Here is a 20,825-nt window from a genome sequence, read left to right as displayed (position 1 = left end):
ATTAAAACAAGATTTTTTTCTAAATTGCCATCGTATACATTACCACATTTAGATAAATATGGATAGATAGATGATAGTATAAATATGTATGTATATAGCAAGTATATACATACATAAGTATGTACATATGTATATATTATTTAAAAAATAAAATAGAATAGATAGAAATAGAATATTATCAACAGCTTTAACAACATCATCATTATTATTTTACGATGATTTCGTTTGATTTAAAAAAAATACTGTCGTCTTTCTATGATAAGTGGTGAGCATGTGTGTTTGTTGTTATACCTGTATCATTTTTTTTTTTAATTCGATCGACCAAACTTATACAATGATAAAACTCGATATTAATATATGTACAAACATATTCATATATAAATATATATTCTACCAAACAAGAATTCTAAACGTTTTCTATTATTCTCTTTTATTGTATTTCCTCTTAATTAGTGGAGTGTATAATGTTTTTATGGTATATTTTCTTTTTTTATTGTAAAATAAATAAAGTTTGAAAAACACAAGCCACACACTTAAGAACAACACTTCATACAGTTTGCTTTTAGCCAGAAGCCAATTTACATACAGTGAGTGACAACATTAGAACACTTTAACGCCAAAAAACTTGCTACTATATCTTAATATATGAGCTGATGTAAACAAGGCCATAATAAATGGACTACTCACTGTAGGAGATTGTAAGCATCGGTCCATTATACACCCAATCTTTTATCATAAAGTCAGGGACTCCTAACCGTATTTTTATATCCTATACCACTTTAGTGGAGTTGGGGTTGTGCTGATGTTTGTAACGCACAATAATATTGGTCCTATACCCACCTTAAAGTATACCAATCTGCTCAGAATCATTAAAAATGGTCCATTATTTCACCTAGCCCCCATAAAACTGAACCCCGGAATAGGGCTTGTAAACCTTGTAATCAAACTACAGGTCGCAATTTTGGAGATAATTCAATGAAATTTGGCACATGATCTTTTATGTTACCGTAGACGAAGCATATTCAAAATGGTTTACATCGGTCAATTATTTCACCTAGCCGCCGAATAGGGCTTTAAGTTTATAATTATGTTTATTATACTCGTATCTCGACAAAAAGCTGCAAAGCCATGTTCTATATAAGCCTTGAATATCCTCATGAACTTTATAATTATAGGACCTCATTTGATCGTAGCCCCTATAAAAAGACCCCTTCAACTTAAGCATCCACAGTTTTATTAAACAAAAAATGGCTTAAGTATATATGAGACAAGGAACAATTCAACTTAAATGTTTTATTATGAAAACTAAATCACATTTTAATTTTTATAACAGGAATTATATGGTTGGCTTCGACCGACTAGAATTTTTTACTTGTTTCTATTTGTTACTCTGCAAGTTTGTACGTATTCTGGCTATCAAAGTGCTAAAATAATAGGTCCGTCTCAGTAGTGTTGAGAAATGCATATGAGTGCCTATAGGATATGGGTGCATCGAAATCGCTCCTGACATCATTGGTAATCATCATACTATTGTAAGAGATTATATAAATATATTGTTTATGATCTGGAAGAATAATGTTCAAAGAAGTCACTTGAGTATTTTTCTTGAAATTATTCTGCCCGAGTAAGGGCTATCACTAGCTCACCCAGTGGGTTATAAAGCCACCGTAAGTGTTTAACACATGTAATCATAAACATATGCATAAGAAATAGTTCCATTCCTAAATATATGTATATCAAATAAAAGCCGGAAATATGAGCCGGAATTTTGTCAATATTCTATGTCTTCTTTTTTATAAAGCAATTTTGTTGATTTTAACGATCTGTAACAAATTCATTCATAAAAGTCTTATGAATGAGAAGGGAATAATATAAGGAATTCGCCAGATATGTAACTAATCACTGGGATTATATTATTCAATAACACAAATTTAGCTGTAACGTGTATTTCAATTTAATGCTCACTGTATATGTAGAGTTTAAATTCATATATACATGTGTGTTTATGTAGTTGGTAGGTACATTTTATCATATTAAGATGACTAAAGTCTGCGATCAACTAGTCATAGATAGTGTGTGTTTTTTGTTAACAATTTGATTTGTTTGATTTTATTCTATTTATAAATTAACAAACATAAAACAGAAATTAGCCGCTATTATTGTATTAAATAACTAAACGTTATTATCGTGCGTATCTCAGTCACATGTAAATAATAATCAAAAATCTTGTTTTTCATTGAATCAATCAAATCCAACACCAGTCAATTGCTACATTAATATCGGCAACGTTATGTCTATCAAATGATTTCACTGACCGTTTAATAAGAGTAAACAAAAACTAATTTTCAAATTCATATACAATCTAAATATTAAACAAAGTAATGTCTATTTGGTCAAGGCCGATAACTTAATAAATAGCCTGCGCAAAGTTATATTTGATCTTCTCTATTCTCTATTTTTGATAAAATCACTAAAGAGTTAAATTACTGAAATAAATACAAAAATATCCGTATAGTTTATATTATCTAGATGAACTACATACATAGATCTATAATAATGATAATACAATTGAGCATAAATTTGCTGAATCATTAAATCATGATAATAATGAACAAAGGATCGATACATCTCCAAAATTACCAGGTTCAAAGAAAAGGTAAGGAAATATTAAGAAGTAAGAAGTTGACGGCCATAATTCCCGATGGTCTTTCTCATCCACTGGGTGACTAAAAAGAAAACAACTCACCACTGCCCCTTTGTGTATCTTATACGCAGTTTGCATTTTTTGTACATGGATATACCGGTCCATGTGCAAGCAATTTGCTCAAGTACTTGAGCTATCTAATCTCTGACCATTGCTGCCGGTTGCTTAACTTCCGAGATGTAAAACTTTACTTCCGTTTACAACCACGCAGATGGGCTGATTTGACAACAGCACCTAGAGACGTAACCTGTAGACCGATGTAGGAATCCATCAAATAAGCCAAGACTTTGTTCTTACTCACAGGGACACACTGTGGTAATTCTGATATGAACATAGTATACTTTGAACATATCTGGACAAGGAGGGAAAATTCAATGGTATCATTTGTATATGATACTTTTCATCTCATTTAAACGACACATTCATAAGAGAAAAACATACCACACATTTATTGCCATAAATGTGGGCCCGCCATACCCCACATTCATTCCATACCATATACAATTAATACCAACTCATTTCCAACGCTTAGTCAAGCAGTCTATAGTTCCAGCAACAGCACCGAACTTATCTTAAAATGTTGACTTTAATTTACATCAGTCTTTTAACCGCAACTCACTCTACAGCGAATTGGGGGTTTAACCACAGCCATTACGCGGATCCCGAAGGAACCTCAATCAACTGACCAGTCAGGACATAGTCCTGCGGGAAACTGGCTACCCGTAGTACCAAATTATGTGGTTCTCTGGTTAGACCTCTTTTGAATCTATGCAGGGACTAAGCCAGGCAGTAGACTGTAAACACCAATTTATAGTCCCGGCCCACTAGAGGTATTGGTAGCACCTATCTACCCCCGGGTTGCAATACAGCAAAATAAAACTATTTGTTTGTTGTATTTTTTAAAGAATATCGTGATATTATTTAACGAAATTTTTGATAAAATGAGAATGTATTGTTAATTTTTTAGGACAATAAAGTATTTTTTTAGGGTTTTTTTGTTATTTTCAATATTGCTGCATTATTTTATAAAATTTTATATTTTTATTACTCTTATATATTAGAATACCATTTTTAAATATTTTAGTAGTAGAACGACATTTCTTAACTGATTTATTATCCTATATACATACAAGAATTTATCAATATTTGACTTAATATGAAAACTATCGTTTCTTTGATTAAATTTCGAAAATAATAAGTAATCTTGAATTGGATACATGATATATTAGATAATCAATGGATTTGGACCTAGAAAAGTTTTTGTGAGGTATAAATATATATATTATAACAAAAATAGTCTATGTTTTTGGTCATTTTGTATTGATAAACAAAAACTACATTACGGAAACCCCATCTATTTGGGGAGTACTGTGTAAGTACCATCCTAGCCACTCAAAGTATGGGGACATCACCATATATCACTATAGAACTATTACATGATAAGATCCTGATTTTCAACCTCATATTTTAAATGATTTATTTTATGAATATGCCTACTGTATATTAGGATATTGATAGTTATTCTTGATTTGGGTTCTAAATATTTATACTTAAGTGTATGTATTAGCTGAAAAATATTGCTTTTTTTGACCTTTAGGGTATGATAACCACCTATATTTTAAAATATCTAAAGTATGTATTTTACTGTACTACACGACAGTTTACTTTACATTGGTTCCAAGCATCCTAAGGTCTGTTTAGAGGTCTAAATTAAAACATAATGTTCCTCCTAGTTCGTATATAGATTTTGGAGAAGATAAATCAGGAGTCCAATGGTTTTCCATGGATACAAGTCGCCTCCCTTTGGCAGTTAAAGATTTTGAAGCACCACTGAGTGCGTTTTTTCTAATAATTCTATGGATCATTTCATCAATTACTCTATTTAATATTTTTTAATGTTATAGATTAAGCATCTCATAATTATATTTCATTGATTTACACTTGTTCTTTTTAAGGCAAATAACATCACATTTTTACACAATGAGGATATGATTTTTGCAAATTACTATTGAAAAATACTTAACATCCGTCCTTTTAACAATAAAACAATAAATTCCAAAAAGGAATTAAAACATAATTAAAAAAACCCAACGAAATTAACCAAAATATTTTTTTCTTGGTTTTCCCATTTTACACAGTCTCTATTTTTAATTTGAAGGTAGGCAAAAAGCTTAGTTGATTCACTGTATATATAATAAAGGCATCATCAGTCGAATACTACGTTAAGTTTAAGATAGTAATGGGAATGCTTGGTGATGAAAGAGCTAATTCACTAGCTATTAAGTACAAGAACTTGAAAAAGTTAATCTATTAAATGTAAACCTTTTAGGGACAATCTTTAGGTGAAGGATTAGGGATTAAATTAAAATTAATCTTTGAAAGTTGCTATTGAATACTCAATCAGCAAATTTTGTTTGCTAGTTAAGCGCCCAATGAAGGTGATTTAAACTTGAGCAAGAAATGTAGAAGTGTAAACAGCTGATGCAGAAAAAATTAATACAATTTTTATTAAAATAAACATTTAAATGTTTGATTTATTAATTAGTATAAATTATGGGGACTCCACAATATACTGTTTTGTTTTAAATTTAAGTTTTCATTAATTTTTATATTACATTTGCAATTGTCTTCTTCTTTTTATAAAACATGCATTGTTTTGATTTTTGTGACTTGACGATTTTGAGTGACGTTTTCTGTTGTTTTGTATTGCAACACTCCGAATTTTAATCTTGTACTCAAAAACATCAAAGGGGATTAATATCAGAATCAATTTATTTTTGATTAACTAAACTGATTTTTAATTGACATTTGAATACCAACTAAAAATCCAGCTCTTAGAGTCTACTAGAGGATTAAAAAGCTTAAATAGGAAAGTCGCAAGTTGCTCAAGTAATTAAGCTTTTTAATAGCTAAGATGCATAAACATGACTTCTGTTTACAGCCAGATGGGATATTCCCTGTTGGTTTGGCAAAAAACCTAAAGACCGAAGTACAAATCTATTAAAAACCCTAAGACAAGTTCATACTTTCAGTAAACAGTCTGTAGTAAGTCAGGTATGAACAGAGACGAATAAAGAAGGCAATTTTTATGGTGTTATCCGAAAAAGATACCGTTCATCCATAACCATTCAAACCAGAACACTTTTCATTTATCCGACACATTCATACCAATATATATACCAAAAATTCATTCAGTATCTCAGTCATTCAACACCAACATTCAGTCCCACAGTCCCTTTTTTGTGGGTCAGTATTTTCACCTAGATTCTCTTCCCGTGATTTTGAGGGTACCTTTCCAATCACCAGGACACGACGAAAACCGAAACTCTGACTTACTAAAATCATTCCAAATAAAGGTTAGCCTCTATAAGCATTACAAGTTTATAGTCCTGGTAGACAAGTGATACTGGAAGTTATAGTGGAAGTTCATAAAGGTAACAAGCAGCGGCGGTAAAAAATCTAATACAATGTTTACGAGAGAAATCTGAGGAATTCAGAATTTGTGGTGAGGATTGTGATACAATGAAAAGAACTATTCCGAATATAACCAATAATAATTAATTATTACTATAATTGGCAATTGTAGCAGTTCAATTTTTCACAAAGTTGAAATCTGCGTCTTAATCCTTATTTTAAGAAGCAAAACAAAATTTTATTCAAACTCTGTACAATAGTAAACAAGTTAAAATTAAAATAAATCAGTTTATAATTAATATGCATACAAATTTCGAAATATATCTTTTGAGATTCTTGAAAGTTATTTTTTGTAAAAATATTTCAGATTATATTTGTATGTTTGTTTTTTGAATACTTTTGTATGTGTATACATATATACACAGGTTTGTATTTATATTATAATATATGTATTTCATTTATGTGATGTGAATGAACTTTATTTTGGCTTATTAAATAAAATTAATTGATTATATAATAACCGTACATTGCAACAATTATATTAAAAAAACATAAATACTAAATTAAAATTGTAAATTAAATAGTGAAATTTTGTTTGTAAAATTGTAAAATTATAACGAAATATCATTTCCTAACTTCATCAGAAGATTGTTAAAGAAATAATCTTTTATTAATATATTCATGAATCTTCTAATTTGTAAAAGTTGTTTTTTTCTCGAAAGCTGTAGACAAAAATAAACATTCTACAAATCAACTCGTTACCCTTTGGCCAAATTAGTCATATGTATGTAATTTTTTACACCTCTTTCATAAATCATTCTTTTTATCAATATTTAACGTTGTGTAGGAAGATCTCCACTTAATCAAATGTTCGAAAACTTATTTGTATTTTATTTGTGTTTTTGTTTTCTATTTGACAGTCTGTGATTAAGCGTGGCTTTTGCTAATCATTAAATTTAACTAAAAACAAAAAAATACAATAAATGTTTTGCTCGTGCGTCTTCAAATTTAGCCAGAACTTTTTCCGAAACTTGTCAACCCGATATATAAAAACATAAAATACTTATAAAAAAAGCTATAAATTTACATACATTCATATAAACATTTGTATGTATTTGCATATAGCAAACATGCGAATATATGAATGTATGTATTTATTTATGCATATGTATAAAACTTTTTTTTATTATTAAAATATACAAAAATAAATAAATAAAAAAAAATTTTTAAAAACCGATTTTAATCGATTGAAATTTGAAACTGAAATCATTAAACGTGTATGCTAATGTGGTGGTCTCATCACTGATTTCTTGACTTTTTCCTTAGAAACCAGATTTCTTTTTTATTTTCGTTTCTTTTAATAAAATTCTAATGAATTTATAATAAACATATTAACAATACACATACAATAATAAATATATACAAACATATCCCTAATAAATATATACTTATAAAAAACATTTATGTATTTACAGTGACTAACAAAATGTTCGAACTGTATACGACACATTGAATTAATGTCCTCCTAAACATAAAATAGGAAAATGGCCTCAGTTCCCCACAAAGTTATATATGTATGTATTCTGGTGTGCAAAATTACTTTTAGTTGGTTTTAATGGTCATATTTTTATTATATATTTAAGCATTTATAATAAGGACATCTAGTAGGAAGGCATACAATCTGGGGTAGTAGCGAAACTAATAAAAGGCATGAGTTAATCCACAATTTCAATAATACTAACAACCTAAAGCTCAAGAAAATACCCATGGTTGATGATTCAATCGGTGGTCTTAAAGGAATAGAGGAAAACTTAAGTAAAGTCTTAGGCTTTCGAAGTTTCCTGCCCAATCACAAATGTAAAGGAAAGCATCCCTCAATGGTGGAATTTGGAGCTATGTAAGCTACATGAAGAAACACAACAATAAACCGTGGCAGCCATACTGCGACAAACTAAAAGTTTATAAGAAAGCTATAGAATTTGCAAAAAGAAACTCATGGAGAAGTTTCTGCGAATCTATAGGTAACACAAAGGACTCTGCAAAATTCTTGCTAAAGGCCACTCTAATCGACAATTGGTCAAAATCCTCGACAGAGTTTCCTGATATCCTACTTAATACATTTCCCTGGATGCAAAGATGCTGTAAAGGAAATCTTCACTGACAGTAGGACTCTATAGGGAATCAACAACAACATCATCTCCTTTGATAGAACCTCATGGACGATTGATAGTTTTTCCCCTTTCAAATCACCAGGGCCAGATGGTATTTTGCCAAGGAATATATCATCCTATGGCTTCATAGATATATATACGCCAGCCTTTTTCTCAATCATATTCCGGTAAGTTGGAGAAATAATACTGTCGTTTTTATTCCCAAAGTTGGCAAAAGGTATCATGAGAATGCGAAAGACTTTCGTCCAATTAGTCTTTCATCTTTTCAGCTCACTAAGACTAATCGACTTACATATTAAGGACTAGAAAACTAATCGCGGCTTTTAACCAGTTAACCTTAAAGGCCAAATTCAAAAAATACACTATTGGAGCCATCTTAGACATAGAAGGTGTCTTCAATACCGTAAATACTTCTCCAATTCAACAAGCTCTTGCACATCTAAATGTTGATCAGCAACTGGTTAGTAACTATGTTGAAATGAATGAGGCAAACCACAGGCCGGCGTAGTATCTTCACTAATTTTAGTCATCGTTGTGAACTCAATTCTTATGGAACTAGACAACAGAGGGATAAAGGTTTATTATGAGGACGATGTTGTGATACTGGTATTAGGAATGTTTCCAGACGTGATTAGCAATATTATGTCTGGTGCTTTGGTGTTACTCAGTAGCTGGGCCACATTCAGTGGTCTAGGACTAAATTCAAGACAGAACTGGTACTATTCACAGCAAAGACGAAGATTCAAACTTTCAACTCGGCGAAATCCCCTTATCAAACAAAGCAAAATATCTAGCACAGAGTCTAGAAGGCAACGGTCGCCTACTATACCTGTCCTAAGATGTTCGGAATGAATTGGGAACTTAGTCAACATAGTTAAATGGATATACACATCTAAGGTACGTCCTATTCTTACATTCGTATCTCTTGCATGGTCGACTTCAACTAAGAAGAAGTTTGTTGTAATAACAGCTGCTTTAAGTACTAGTCCCTCTAAAGCTCATATGCATGCATATAATGGCCAACTCAACTTATACGAAAGTTGGAGAACATATGGACACGCTAATATTTTATGCTTGTTATATCCAATCTTAAACCAACCATACGACTATATAACCCCACACACGGACATTAATATAGTCTTCAAAATCAGAGTTCCTTCCAGGACCGAGTAGTAAATATACCACCAGAATCTTTAGAGATGGTTCCAAAATGGAATGCGGTATTGTTTCTGGTTTCTTCTATGAAAAAGGTGGGGTAAGTATGTATATCCCACCGTAAGTCGATGAAAAAATTCATTGGTTCTAGCCTTATTATATAAGCCTTTTATTGCCTTTTTTAATGTCGGATTTAGCCTTTTATGAATGAAATGGCTAAACAAGTTCTCGGATGATTTCCTCAGAAAGCGCATAACTAATATTCACGTTACATGTGGAAATTTAAGCCTTAAACTACAGTTTAAGAGTTTGGTGTAATGGGATGTTGTTTCGGCTTACAAAATCGGTGACTACAGACACAGTTATCATCTCATATGACGAGTCTTCTTGGGTGATTGATAGCTTATATTCATTCAAGTCAGCAGGACCCGAAGGTATTTTGCTCATATCTTCGAAAAATACTCAGCTGTAGCTTCTCTCTTAACAATGTTTCGGAATTCGAATGCTTTGCTGCAACCACGGTTAGGCTGCTTAAGACTTTAGAAAAGTATACCTAAGAAAATTCGAATCCATATACGATTTTTTTTCAGTGTAACTATTTATAAAGGTAAAAATAATATGTGCAATATACATATAAACAAATTGATAAACAGTAAATGACTTCACTTTCGATTTAGAAATTTGAAAAATGTTTCACTTTTGAATTTATTTGCACAGCAACAATCCTGTTATCCAGACAAGAGAAAAAAACTAATTCAAAATTTATTATATTTTTAATTCATATTTATTGGCCAATCCTACAATTTAATATGCAAATTAAATTTATTATTTATTTATTAATTGCATCTATTTGAAATATTTCTAAAATTTCTATATAAAAGAATGGATGTCTACATATGTTTTTAGGAAAAAAACTTGAAATATCAATTAAATGCAAATGCTTTACTAAGAACAGCAAAAGCAATTAATAAATTAATAAAATTGTTTATTTATAACTCTTTCGAGTTTTCGGAACTTCTTGCGTTTTGTGATGTAAGACTAATGGTTGTATGAACAGATGGATTGTATCTTATTCGATATTTCCCCGGCTGGTACGTATTTTAGCATTAATTTAAAATAGATCTTTAAAATTATAATAATGATGAAGAATTTAATGAAAAAAACAGGAAATTCGAATTAAATACATATTATTTATTCTAAGATATTGCAAAAGTTTTGAAATAATAAATTAGTTAGCATTCAAGTGACAGCTGATCATTAAATATTTTGATCCGTAATTCATTTTAATTTAATTTGGGCTTTAAATCGAATTAAAGCTAAACCAAATAATAAACAGCATTTTACAAAAATTTTGTAATAATAAAGTGTTTGACACGGGAGATTATAACAAATGTTAACTATATAATACAGTTTGATAAAAAATAATGGGTTTCAATAGAATATTATCAAAACTGAAAGTTGCGACCTTATTACGTTCTCTGACTTTCAACTTAATCACTCTGCCCATTTGATGTGGACTGAAAAAGTAGGAATCAAGCTATTCACTTTAACTACTTGAGGATTATCTAAAACGCTTTGGCCTTGACTATAACGAAAAATCATTTTAAATCTCATCTTATACACATGAAAGAAGAGTTCTCCTTGAGAAAGAAGTTTTGTAATTTATACATAATTCGCATTTTTTAAAGATATGTATACATATTTATTCTAAAAACCATGAAAATAGACAAATATTTTGCAGGAGAACTAGAACCAAAACATATATATCGAACATTTGTCCATAATAGGTCCTTACTACATAGACGTTCATTTCTGACTTAAAAAGTTTTTTTGGTACCAAAAAAACCGGCGATTAGTAATTGAAAATACCTCCGATATAAGGCCCCTTCCGAAAGTGACATTAACGTTTTTTACTGACTTAAAAATTTATAAATATCGATAAAATTTATCTTAAATATGTTTTATAACAACAGTAATCCTCTTACTGAATTTCTGAATATTTAAATTCGAAACCTAATTTTACGAGGATCGGTTCGCCTCTTAAAGAACATCAGTTTATAACTAATAAATCATTAACTCAAAAGTTAAGCATTATGATAGAATTATGGTAGAATTAAAAACAGTTAAGAAGTTATAGTCGGGCGAGGCCGACCATATAATACCATACACCTGTATATTAATAAAATGTAATTTAGTTTTCATAATTAAGCATATAAGTTGAATTGTACCTTGCCAGAGATATACTTAAGCCATTTGTTGTTTAATAAAACTGTGGATATTTAAGTTAAATTTCGAAGGGGGCTTTTTATAGGGGCTAGGGTCAAATGATACTCTATAATTAAAAAGTTCATGAAAGTCATCAAGGCTAGTTTCGAACTAGGTTTTGCAGCTTTTTGTTGAGATACGAGTATATTAAACATAATAATGAACTTAAAAGTCCTAATCTGTGGGTTCAGTTGTATGGGGGCTAGGTGAAATAATGGACCGATGTTAACTGTTTTCAAAAGGCTTCGTCTACGATACCATAAAAGATCAAGTGCCAAATTTAATTGTATTATCTCTAAAATTGTGACCTGTAGTTTGATGACAAGGTTTACAAGCCCTATTCGGGGGTTCAGTTATATGAGGCACCGATAATAACCATTTTAAATAGGCTTCATCCTGGGTCAATACCAAATTTCATTGAATTATTTTCAAAACCTGTAGTTTGATTACAAGGTTTACATAGACCGACAGACGGACGGGCATAGCTAAATCGGATGAGAAAATGATCCTGAGCCGATTGGTATACTTAAAGGTGGGTATATTATTGTGCATTACAAACATCAGCGCAAACCCAATATACCCACCCCACTAAGTGGTGTAGGGTATAACAATAATTACTTTTTTTAACATAAATAGATCCAATCTCACATTTTATTATTTGCAACCCATACCTGTTAATTATTATAATCATATTAAAATTACCGTTTAAATATCTTCATAGTACACTATTGTAACAGCTAAAATACCATTACCAAAAGATGACAAGATACCGAAAACGTTAAAGTACAAGCAACGAAATAAGTCAAAATACAGACAAAACTAAGATACCACTACCGAATTAACTTTTTAATGTTTTATTTGCTAAAAAATGTAAGATTGTTAAATTGGTTCAGAAAAATATGGGTTTCTCCTAACATCATTAATCTTAATTTCTATGATATGGCGTAGTTATAGATCTAAAATATGTAATTACTTTGATACGCAATATTAAAATTAGCGAGTATATAAATATAAATATGGTATAACAAATTAAGGAATTATATAAAACCCCTAAGACTTTTTTAAAACATTGATTTTTCTAGGAAAGAAAACAACAAATTTAAATAGAAAATAAAATTAATAGAATTGTTTTTTAATCGTAGAAATTAGAACTATAAAATCAATAGTTTGATACGCAGTATTAAGCAGTATCTAAATATAAACATATTATAATAAATAGTTAGATAAATAATACTAAAACCATAAAAACAGATTTGAAAAACAACACATTTTGTAAAAAAAAAGAAATCAACAAATTGATTTAAATAGAAAATAAAAAATTAATAGAATTGTTTTTTTTTTAATCGAAGAAATTGGAACTAGAAATACAATATCAGATCTTGGTAGACGGTCTTAAACTACAAAACAGTTAATGTTTCAAACCATTAATTAATTTTAAAAGAAGCATGTTACGAGTATCTGCGTCAGTTTGTCTACAAACACGTTCCGATATTTGATTATAAAAAAAGAACAATAGCATCAATAGAATTTCCAAATTGTTTGTATGTATGTAAGTATGTAGTATAATTTAACTTACCATTAAAATGGGATTTGCATAAAAAACAAATAAATTAAAACAGGTTCCAATTTAATAGATATTTTTCATTTAGTTTTTATTTGTGAATTTTTGTTTTAAATTAAACTTGTTTAATAGTAAATGTCTTTTTAAAAATGAAAATAAAACGCGGATTCTAAGCAGAATAAGAAAAGTAAACACACGATTAATGAATGAGACAAATCGCAAAGTTAATGATAATAAATGGCAAAATATGGGTAACTCGAATGAAGGGAGATATCTTAAAAGTGAGGTTATTAATAGTTATCATGAAGTATCGGGTTATATTAAATACATAATTTATGTTCTTTTATTAAGATTAAAAAAGATTTTTTCTTAACTTACATTTTGCGATTCGAATTGGTCAATGAAAAGTCTCGGGTCTATAGCTTAAAGGCTACAATACGCAACGAAAAAATAAAAGGTAAGTAATCCGAAGAAATACATCTAGACCACTATGATAGTGGTTGTATTTGTTGGTAAAAACAAACAAACATATATCTTATATATGTATGTTTCAATGGATGGAATATCTAGTAACGTTTCCAGAGCCCCGATTAATGTACACAGAACTACCTGCTGTAGTTTGATATTACACTTTTTTGCCAAATAGGTCAGATTATTAAAGCATACTTTTGTAAAGCTAATGTGTCGTATTTTCACATTGCTTCTAGATCCTATTTTCTATGTAGTGTCTCGATTTTAATTTCCGATCAAGGGTTATACCTAACTACTTAACTCTATCCTAGCCAATGGTCGTATTTAGAACCTCTGCATCATGGAAATTCGCAAGAAAGAAATGGAAGAAGTAGTCATTAAAAATCATCAGAAAGAAATTAAATCAGCTATTCTAGAACTTCGAGATAGTAAATCTATGAGATTTTTTGGAAAAAATTAAATTAGAGGTTTCTCAAAGTGATTATATTTAAAAATTTAAAGGAGGGATGACATGGGGTTCCTGCATAGTATATATCTCGCATTTAAGTGCCTCGAGAAAAATGAAAATGAAATAACCCACTATATACTCATACTTGTTAATTTTCTGATTAATTTGAAACATAATTTTTGAAAATACATAGTAAAATTGTTTGATAATTCAGCTACAACATAAAAAGTTGACTTAGCATTCGTAAACCTTTGGCAGCTGACATAAAAAATACTTGTTTTTTCAATATTAATAAAATTATTAATTAAATTTAATAAATATGAATATAATATTTACATAAATACATACTTAATACTTAAGAAAAAAATACTTATTATCATAAGAATTGATGTTATTAGCAGCGGTACTTTTTTAAATTTAAGACATGTATTTACAGTATTGTTTAAAACCTTAGTAAACTTTTCTGCTATTGAAAGTCTGGTATATTTTGAATAACAAAATTTACGTACAATCCCTGCAGGAAATGGAACTAGTACCAAACTAGTATTTAACTAGTACCAAAATCACCAGTACTAGTTCCCAACTGTACACTTTCCAATGCAATCATAATGCTCAAATTAACATTGAGTGTTTTTGAAAAATTACTAGTACCATTAATTCTAGACTTATACTAGTACACATGGACCCAGTTAGGTTCTTTAGAACCAGTTTGATACTAGTTCTAATATTCATAAAAAATCACTATAATTGGTGGTTTTGGTCTTTTGCAATTCTCCAGCCCAATTCCAACTAAATTATGAGCCCAAAGGCCGTAATCGGGGGTACGGTTGCGTTGGGTTTAGTCGAAATAATGGACCGATTTTATCAATTTTCAATAGGCTTCTTCCTTGGACCAAAGAAGAGTGTGCCAAATTTCATTCAATATCTTCCTTTCGCACAAGGTTTACAAGGACAGCCAGTCATACAGACGGACGGACATAGCTTAATCGACTCAGGAAACGATTCTAAGCCGATTTTTATACTTTATAAGGTGGGTATAGGGTATAAAAATCATTCGTCGTTCATTTAAAACTGAGAAGTCATTTGCGTTTAAAATGCTTAAAGGAAAAAGTTGAAGCAATCCCAATGTAAAAAACAAGTAAGAAATTATAGTCGGGCGAGGCCGACCATATAATACCCTACACCTTTGACAAAAATATAATGAGTTTTAGTTGCCATAATAAAGCATTTAAGTTGAATTGTACCTTGCCTTAGATATACATACTTAAGCCGTTTATTGTTGAATAAAATTGTGGACATTTAAGTTAAATTTTGATGGGGGCTTTTCATAGGGGCTAGGGTCATATAAGAACCTATTATTATGGAATTCGTGGGAGTCATTAAATCTTGTATACAACTTGGTTATTGCAGGTTTTTGTCGGGATATGAGTATATTAAAAATAATTATGAACTTAAAAGCCCTATTCGGCGGGTTCAGTTGTATGGAGGCTAGGTGAAATAATGGACCGATGGTAACCATGGCTGTTCCGAATGTGTGTGTTAAAAAAACAGCACCATGACTAGCCAGGCGACCAACCATTTTAACCTGGGCTTGTCCTACGAGGAAGTCAATCGTCACTCTACACCTTATAAAGAGAAAGTCAAAAGACGGTCAAAAATAATCAAAGGATGGTAATCTTCAAATGGGTTCTTGGAAGTCAGTCACATTACTAGCTATTTAACTGACGTTACTTTTCTTGCTATAAAACTAGGACATGGACGTGTTCTAGGATAGTGACGCATTACTTTTATTCTTGATGAATACCCCAAATCATGCGAATTGGAGCCAACAGGTGGTAAGATATTAATAAAAAAGGTTAAAAATTTCAAGTGTTTACTCTCTAGAATACTATGAGACATCAATGTGACGATTGACTCTAAAAATATAAATTTGAGTCAACCAGATGGTGGCATATTAGTAGAAAGTAACTAGTAAGTTATAACTACTTTCGGAAGTACAAAAAAAACAACTTTTAAGAGTATAATCTCTAGGTTACTTGAGGACATTAAAGAGATAAAGAGGACACTAAATTGAAGACTGTCTTCATTCTCGATTACAAAAATTACAATCATCCAGGTGGTTAACTATTAGTGGAAATTACTGTCTTCTTCGTAAGCATTGACTCTTTGTCGAACTGCTGGGAACACACTAGTGTTGCCCTCTCGACATATTGTTGTGTGTTACAAACATCAGCACAAACGCATAATACGGTACGGTATAATAGAAGCATTTCGAGCCAACTTCTTATATTTTTTAAATTTATATTTTTTTTATATTTTCTAAAATATTTGTCCGATTTACCGACCGATGTCGGTAGTTCTTTGAACTTTGTGTTAAGTTCAAATTTATGTTATTATGTTCAGATAGAGTAAGATTAATATAATATAAGATTAAAAATTTGATTACCTACTAAGAAAAGAGATTAGGTTTTGAACAGCACTGCGTACATAAGAATTTGTAAATGAAGATGGCATAAAAGTTAATTTGTATTATTTATTATAAATATTTATGTAAATTTAAAACAATAACTGATATCAGAGGGCATTTATTAATATATATTAATAATGTTTATTTCTTAATCCAAGCTCATGAAAACAAGCAATTATGACGTTAATGAAAATTCATTTTGTTTACATTGTTGATAACGAGGCGTCATGCAAAGCTTATGTTAGGAAGACTCTAATTGTTAAATCATTTACCCAAATGAGACATCGGTGTCCTAAGGTCTTCAAAAATTCCCACCTAATTGGCCTTAGATCAAAGGTAAATTTTAAATTTGTTTTTATGATTTTTATACACATTTGTTATAATAAATTAATAAAGTCTGCTATTTATAAATTCTCTTGCATCAGCATATAACGCCAGTTAAATTTAGATTTTAGTATTGTTTTACTACTAACTAATGTTTGAGTGAATTTATTCTTAATATTATAAATAATTTGTATATTTTTTTTGCATTATGTTGTGACGACTATGTATTGCCATCATCTCATCTAAATATTATGGAAAGTTGTTTGTTCTACTTGGTGTGAGCATTATAATTAAAAAATTAACTTCAATAAATATTAAAAACCAGAATTTTATGAAAATTTCAAAAATTATAGAAGACAATAAACAAATTCTATCTACGGATTTTTCAACTATCTGGTATTTTGTACTAATATAACGGATTGAAACTGAAATTACTATTATCGAGTATTAACAAAAAACTATCTATACCTAATGTTAGGATCCCGTTTCAACTAAAAAATCCATAGACATTTTTTTCTGAAATATCTAGATATTTTTTTCTAGAAATTTCGGAATTTTTTAACGATGTTTCTTGCATTTGCTAACAAATTTCTTAAAATCTAAGTACAAATTTTGTCCTCTTGATATTTTTAAGTTTTTGAAATTGATGGCTGATTAAATTTTAAATCGCTCTTTGGATTCAGTCAATAACTACATACGAGCAAAATTATAATTTACCTGAACACTATTACATTTGGAAATAAAATTGTTGCTCTGAAACTATATCGTAACGAAATTTCTCATAGTTGGAGGTATTTAAGAGTTGAATGATAATTATAGGTAATCGTGGCGGGACGGAGACCAGTTGGTAGCCCTCTACAGATATGGAATTACTTCCACTGTGAGACTCCACTTGGTCATGACATGTGATGAGCAGGGCAATGATTTCTATGCAAATGCATGTTTTTAGTCAGTAACTTAAAATAACTTTTAACTAGTTTTGTTTTCGAATCAATAAATTTGCTACAAAATGACAATGATTTGTTGTTGCATATATTGTTATAAATGCATAAATTGCATATTTTGCTTTAAACTGTATAATTCCAACATTTTTATAGCATATTTTTTTCTAAAACAAATTGTTTTGATTTCACTGAATTTCATATTTTTACAAAAAATTTGGTGTTTACATGCATATTTAGATTTAGATTTTTTTTAATTTCAAGAAATTTCGATTTAAAATCAAATTACTAGCTTCTACGAAATACAATTTTACATAGCTTCATTTAATTAAAGTCACAATACTGCGAAAGGTATTTTGAGTTTGTGCTGCTAATTGTAACGTCTAAAATATTGGTCCTTAAAGTATCGGTTTAGTATCAATTTCTGAGTCTGCCCATCTGTGTGTCAAAAGATAACTTGATGAAATTTTGTTCTTACATCTCTCTCACGTTCATAATTCACTTAAAAACAACACTTAAAAACATTACCAAAAGATAAAATTCGGTAGAAATATAAATTATAGAAAAATACTTTCATTCACCAAATTTTATTAGAATTGCTGTCAAGCTTTCCGCATTCAGAAATTAAATATATTCTATTAAAGTTGTTTCTTAGCCTTTATATTTGTCATTCTTGAGGTCGTGGATCCGTTAAAGTGATTTTATAGTACATAAAGCAGTCCTTAAAAACCTATATATTTGTTGTGAAAAACTTTAGATCTGAATATCTATTAATATGTATCTTCACAAAGAAATATTATTTGGTGCATATTTTTCACATTTTTAGTGTATATTTTTCCATTTTATAGTGCATATTATAAGCGCATGTTTTTAATTTTTTAGTACATAAAAATCCTTTCCCTGGTCATGAGTATCTCTGCTGCAAAACATTTTGCTTGTAAAAAAATTAACTAAAAATAAAAAATGATGTGTTTTGTATGATCGCAAATGTCAGTTAAATTAATAACTTATAAATTATTATCTGAATAATTCTATTTAAAAAAAAAATTAAAATAATATTAAATTAATAATTTAATGTATGCATTATTATGAACCAATATGTAGATAACAAAAACAACAATTAATATAAAAAAATATAATTCTCAAATGCAACCGCCATTTAATTTAATTAGCATTTTAATTGCAAATTTTAAGCTTGTGTTTCTACTAAAACTGGGCCGATCTCTCTAAATTATGTATATTTTATTAAAAATTGCACAATTTTTCAAAAATAAACTAAAATTAAACGCAGTTTAAAACAAAAAAGTGTTTTGAAAGAATATTCAAAATCTTATCAAACGATAAAAACAAAACTTATAAATCTGTTAGTATGTATGTAGAAAAAAATGTGTTGAATAATTATTAAGGATTTAAAAAAAAAATATATATTTGTTTTTCTTTGCTTAATTAGAAACGAAATAAAATTTAATATTATTCCAGTAATTTATTATTAATCAAATGTGTCGTTATATCGGCATCTTCCATAGATGATAATGTTAAATAACGATCCATAATACTAATTGTGTACCTTGGATTTATTTATACGTTTTATTTCTATTATTCTATTTCATGTTAAATTATAAAAAACCGGTAGAAGATGTTAAATTAAATTCATTATTAACTTTATTTAGTGTTGTTGATTAACACCGTTAGTTATTTGCATAGTTAGTCAGTTAGTCCATCAGCCAGCCAGCCAGTTATTCTACACTATCCATAAAACTAACAAACAAATACATACATACATATGTATGTATGCACGTTATGTACAGTATGCCATTCACTAAACTCAAAAAGAAAACAAAATACGAAAATTTTAAATTAAAAAATATTTAAGTTGATGAATTATAGCAAACATACATACATATGTACTTAAATATGTATGTATGTATGCATGTACAATAGGTCTGCCCTTAATAAGTTGATTGATTTTGTTTTGAATGGATCAACATATGGTAACTGATGTTAGTAATGAACACTACAGCAGAACTGGAACTGAAATCAACTAGAACTTAATTCTTTTACAAAAGGAAAACTTTTTGGTAGGCCTGACTATTTCAATTGTTCAATTCACAATCAAGTTGTATATTGTGTCTACTAAAGTGTAGTAACAGTGATAGTGTACAGATTTTTGAAGCAAGTCATAAGTTTATGTTCACAATGAAAAAAAAAAACAAGTAAGAGTGCTATATTAGGCTGTGCCGAATCTTATATACTCTTCACCATAGTGTATTTTAAACATCTTATATAATTTTTTCCCGACTACATTGTTATTACATCAAAAGCTAAACAAAAAGAACAACAACAACGCTATACGAAATAAAACACAAAATACACAAAGCATCTAAACCAAAAGACATCTAAACATACATAACGAAAAACAAAAACAAAAATAACAACGCAATGACGCCAACAGCATCCAAACCAAGGGTGCCCAAGCCCTATGCGCTTGGTACTCTTTTGTTTTTGTAAATGCGCTTAGCGATAGACTGTGTGTTTTCTATACACTTATATGCGCTTAACACTAGCAATACGTTGTTGTTGTTCTTAACAGTATACAAGCAAGAGTAAAACAACAACACTTTCGTATTCATTGCTGGTAAACATTGACGAGACGTAGATTTTGTTTTTGTTTATCGTAAAAAAAATTGTTTTAAAAAGCATTTGGAAAAAATTTGTGTTAGTTTTAAATTTCAAACTTACATTATTCGCATAAAAATTATTGTACAATAACTCACAATCTACTCTCATATAATATAAGGATCCAGAATATATATACTTTATTGGGTCGGAAAATTATATTATAGAAATTACAAACGGAATGACAAACTTATATATACCCTTCTCACGAAGGTGAAGGGTATAAAA

This window comes from Lucilia cuprina, chromosome 3, assembly GCF_022045245.1.
Source record: "Lucilia cuprina isolate Lc7/37 chromosome 3, ASM2204524v1, whole genome shotgun sequence".
Lineage (NCBI taxonomy): Eukaryota > Metazoa > Arthropoda > Insecta > Diptera > Calliphoridae > Lucilia > Lucilia cuprina.
The sequence above is the reverse complement of the archived record's forward strand: the minus strand, read 5'-3'. Positions refer to the sequence as shown.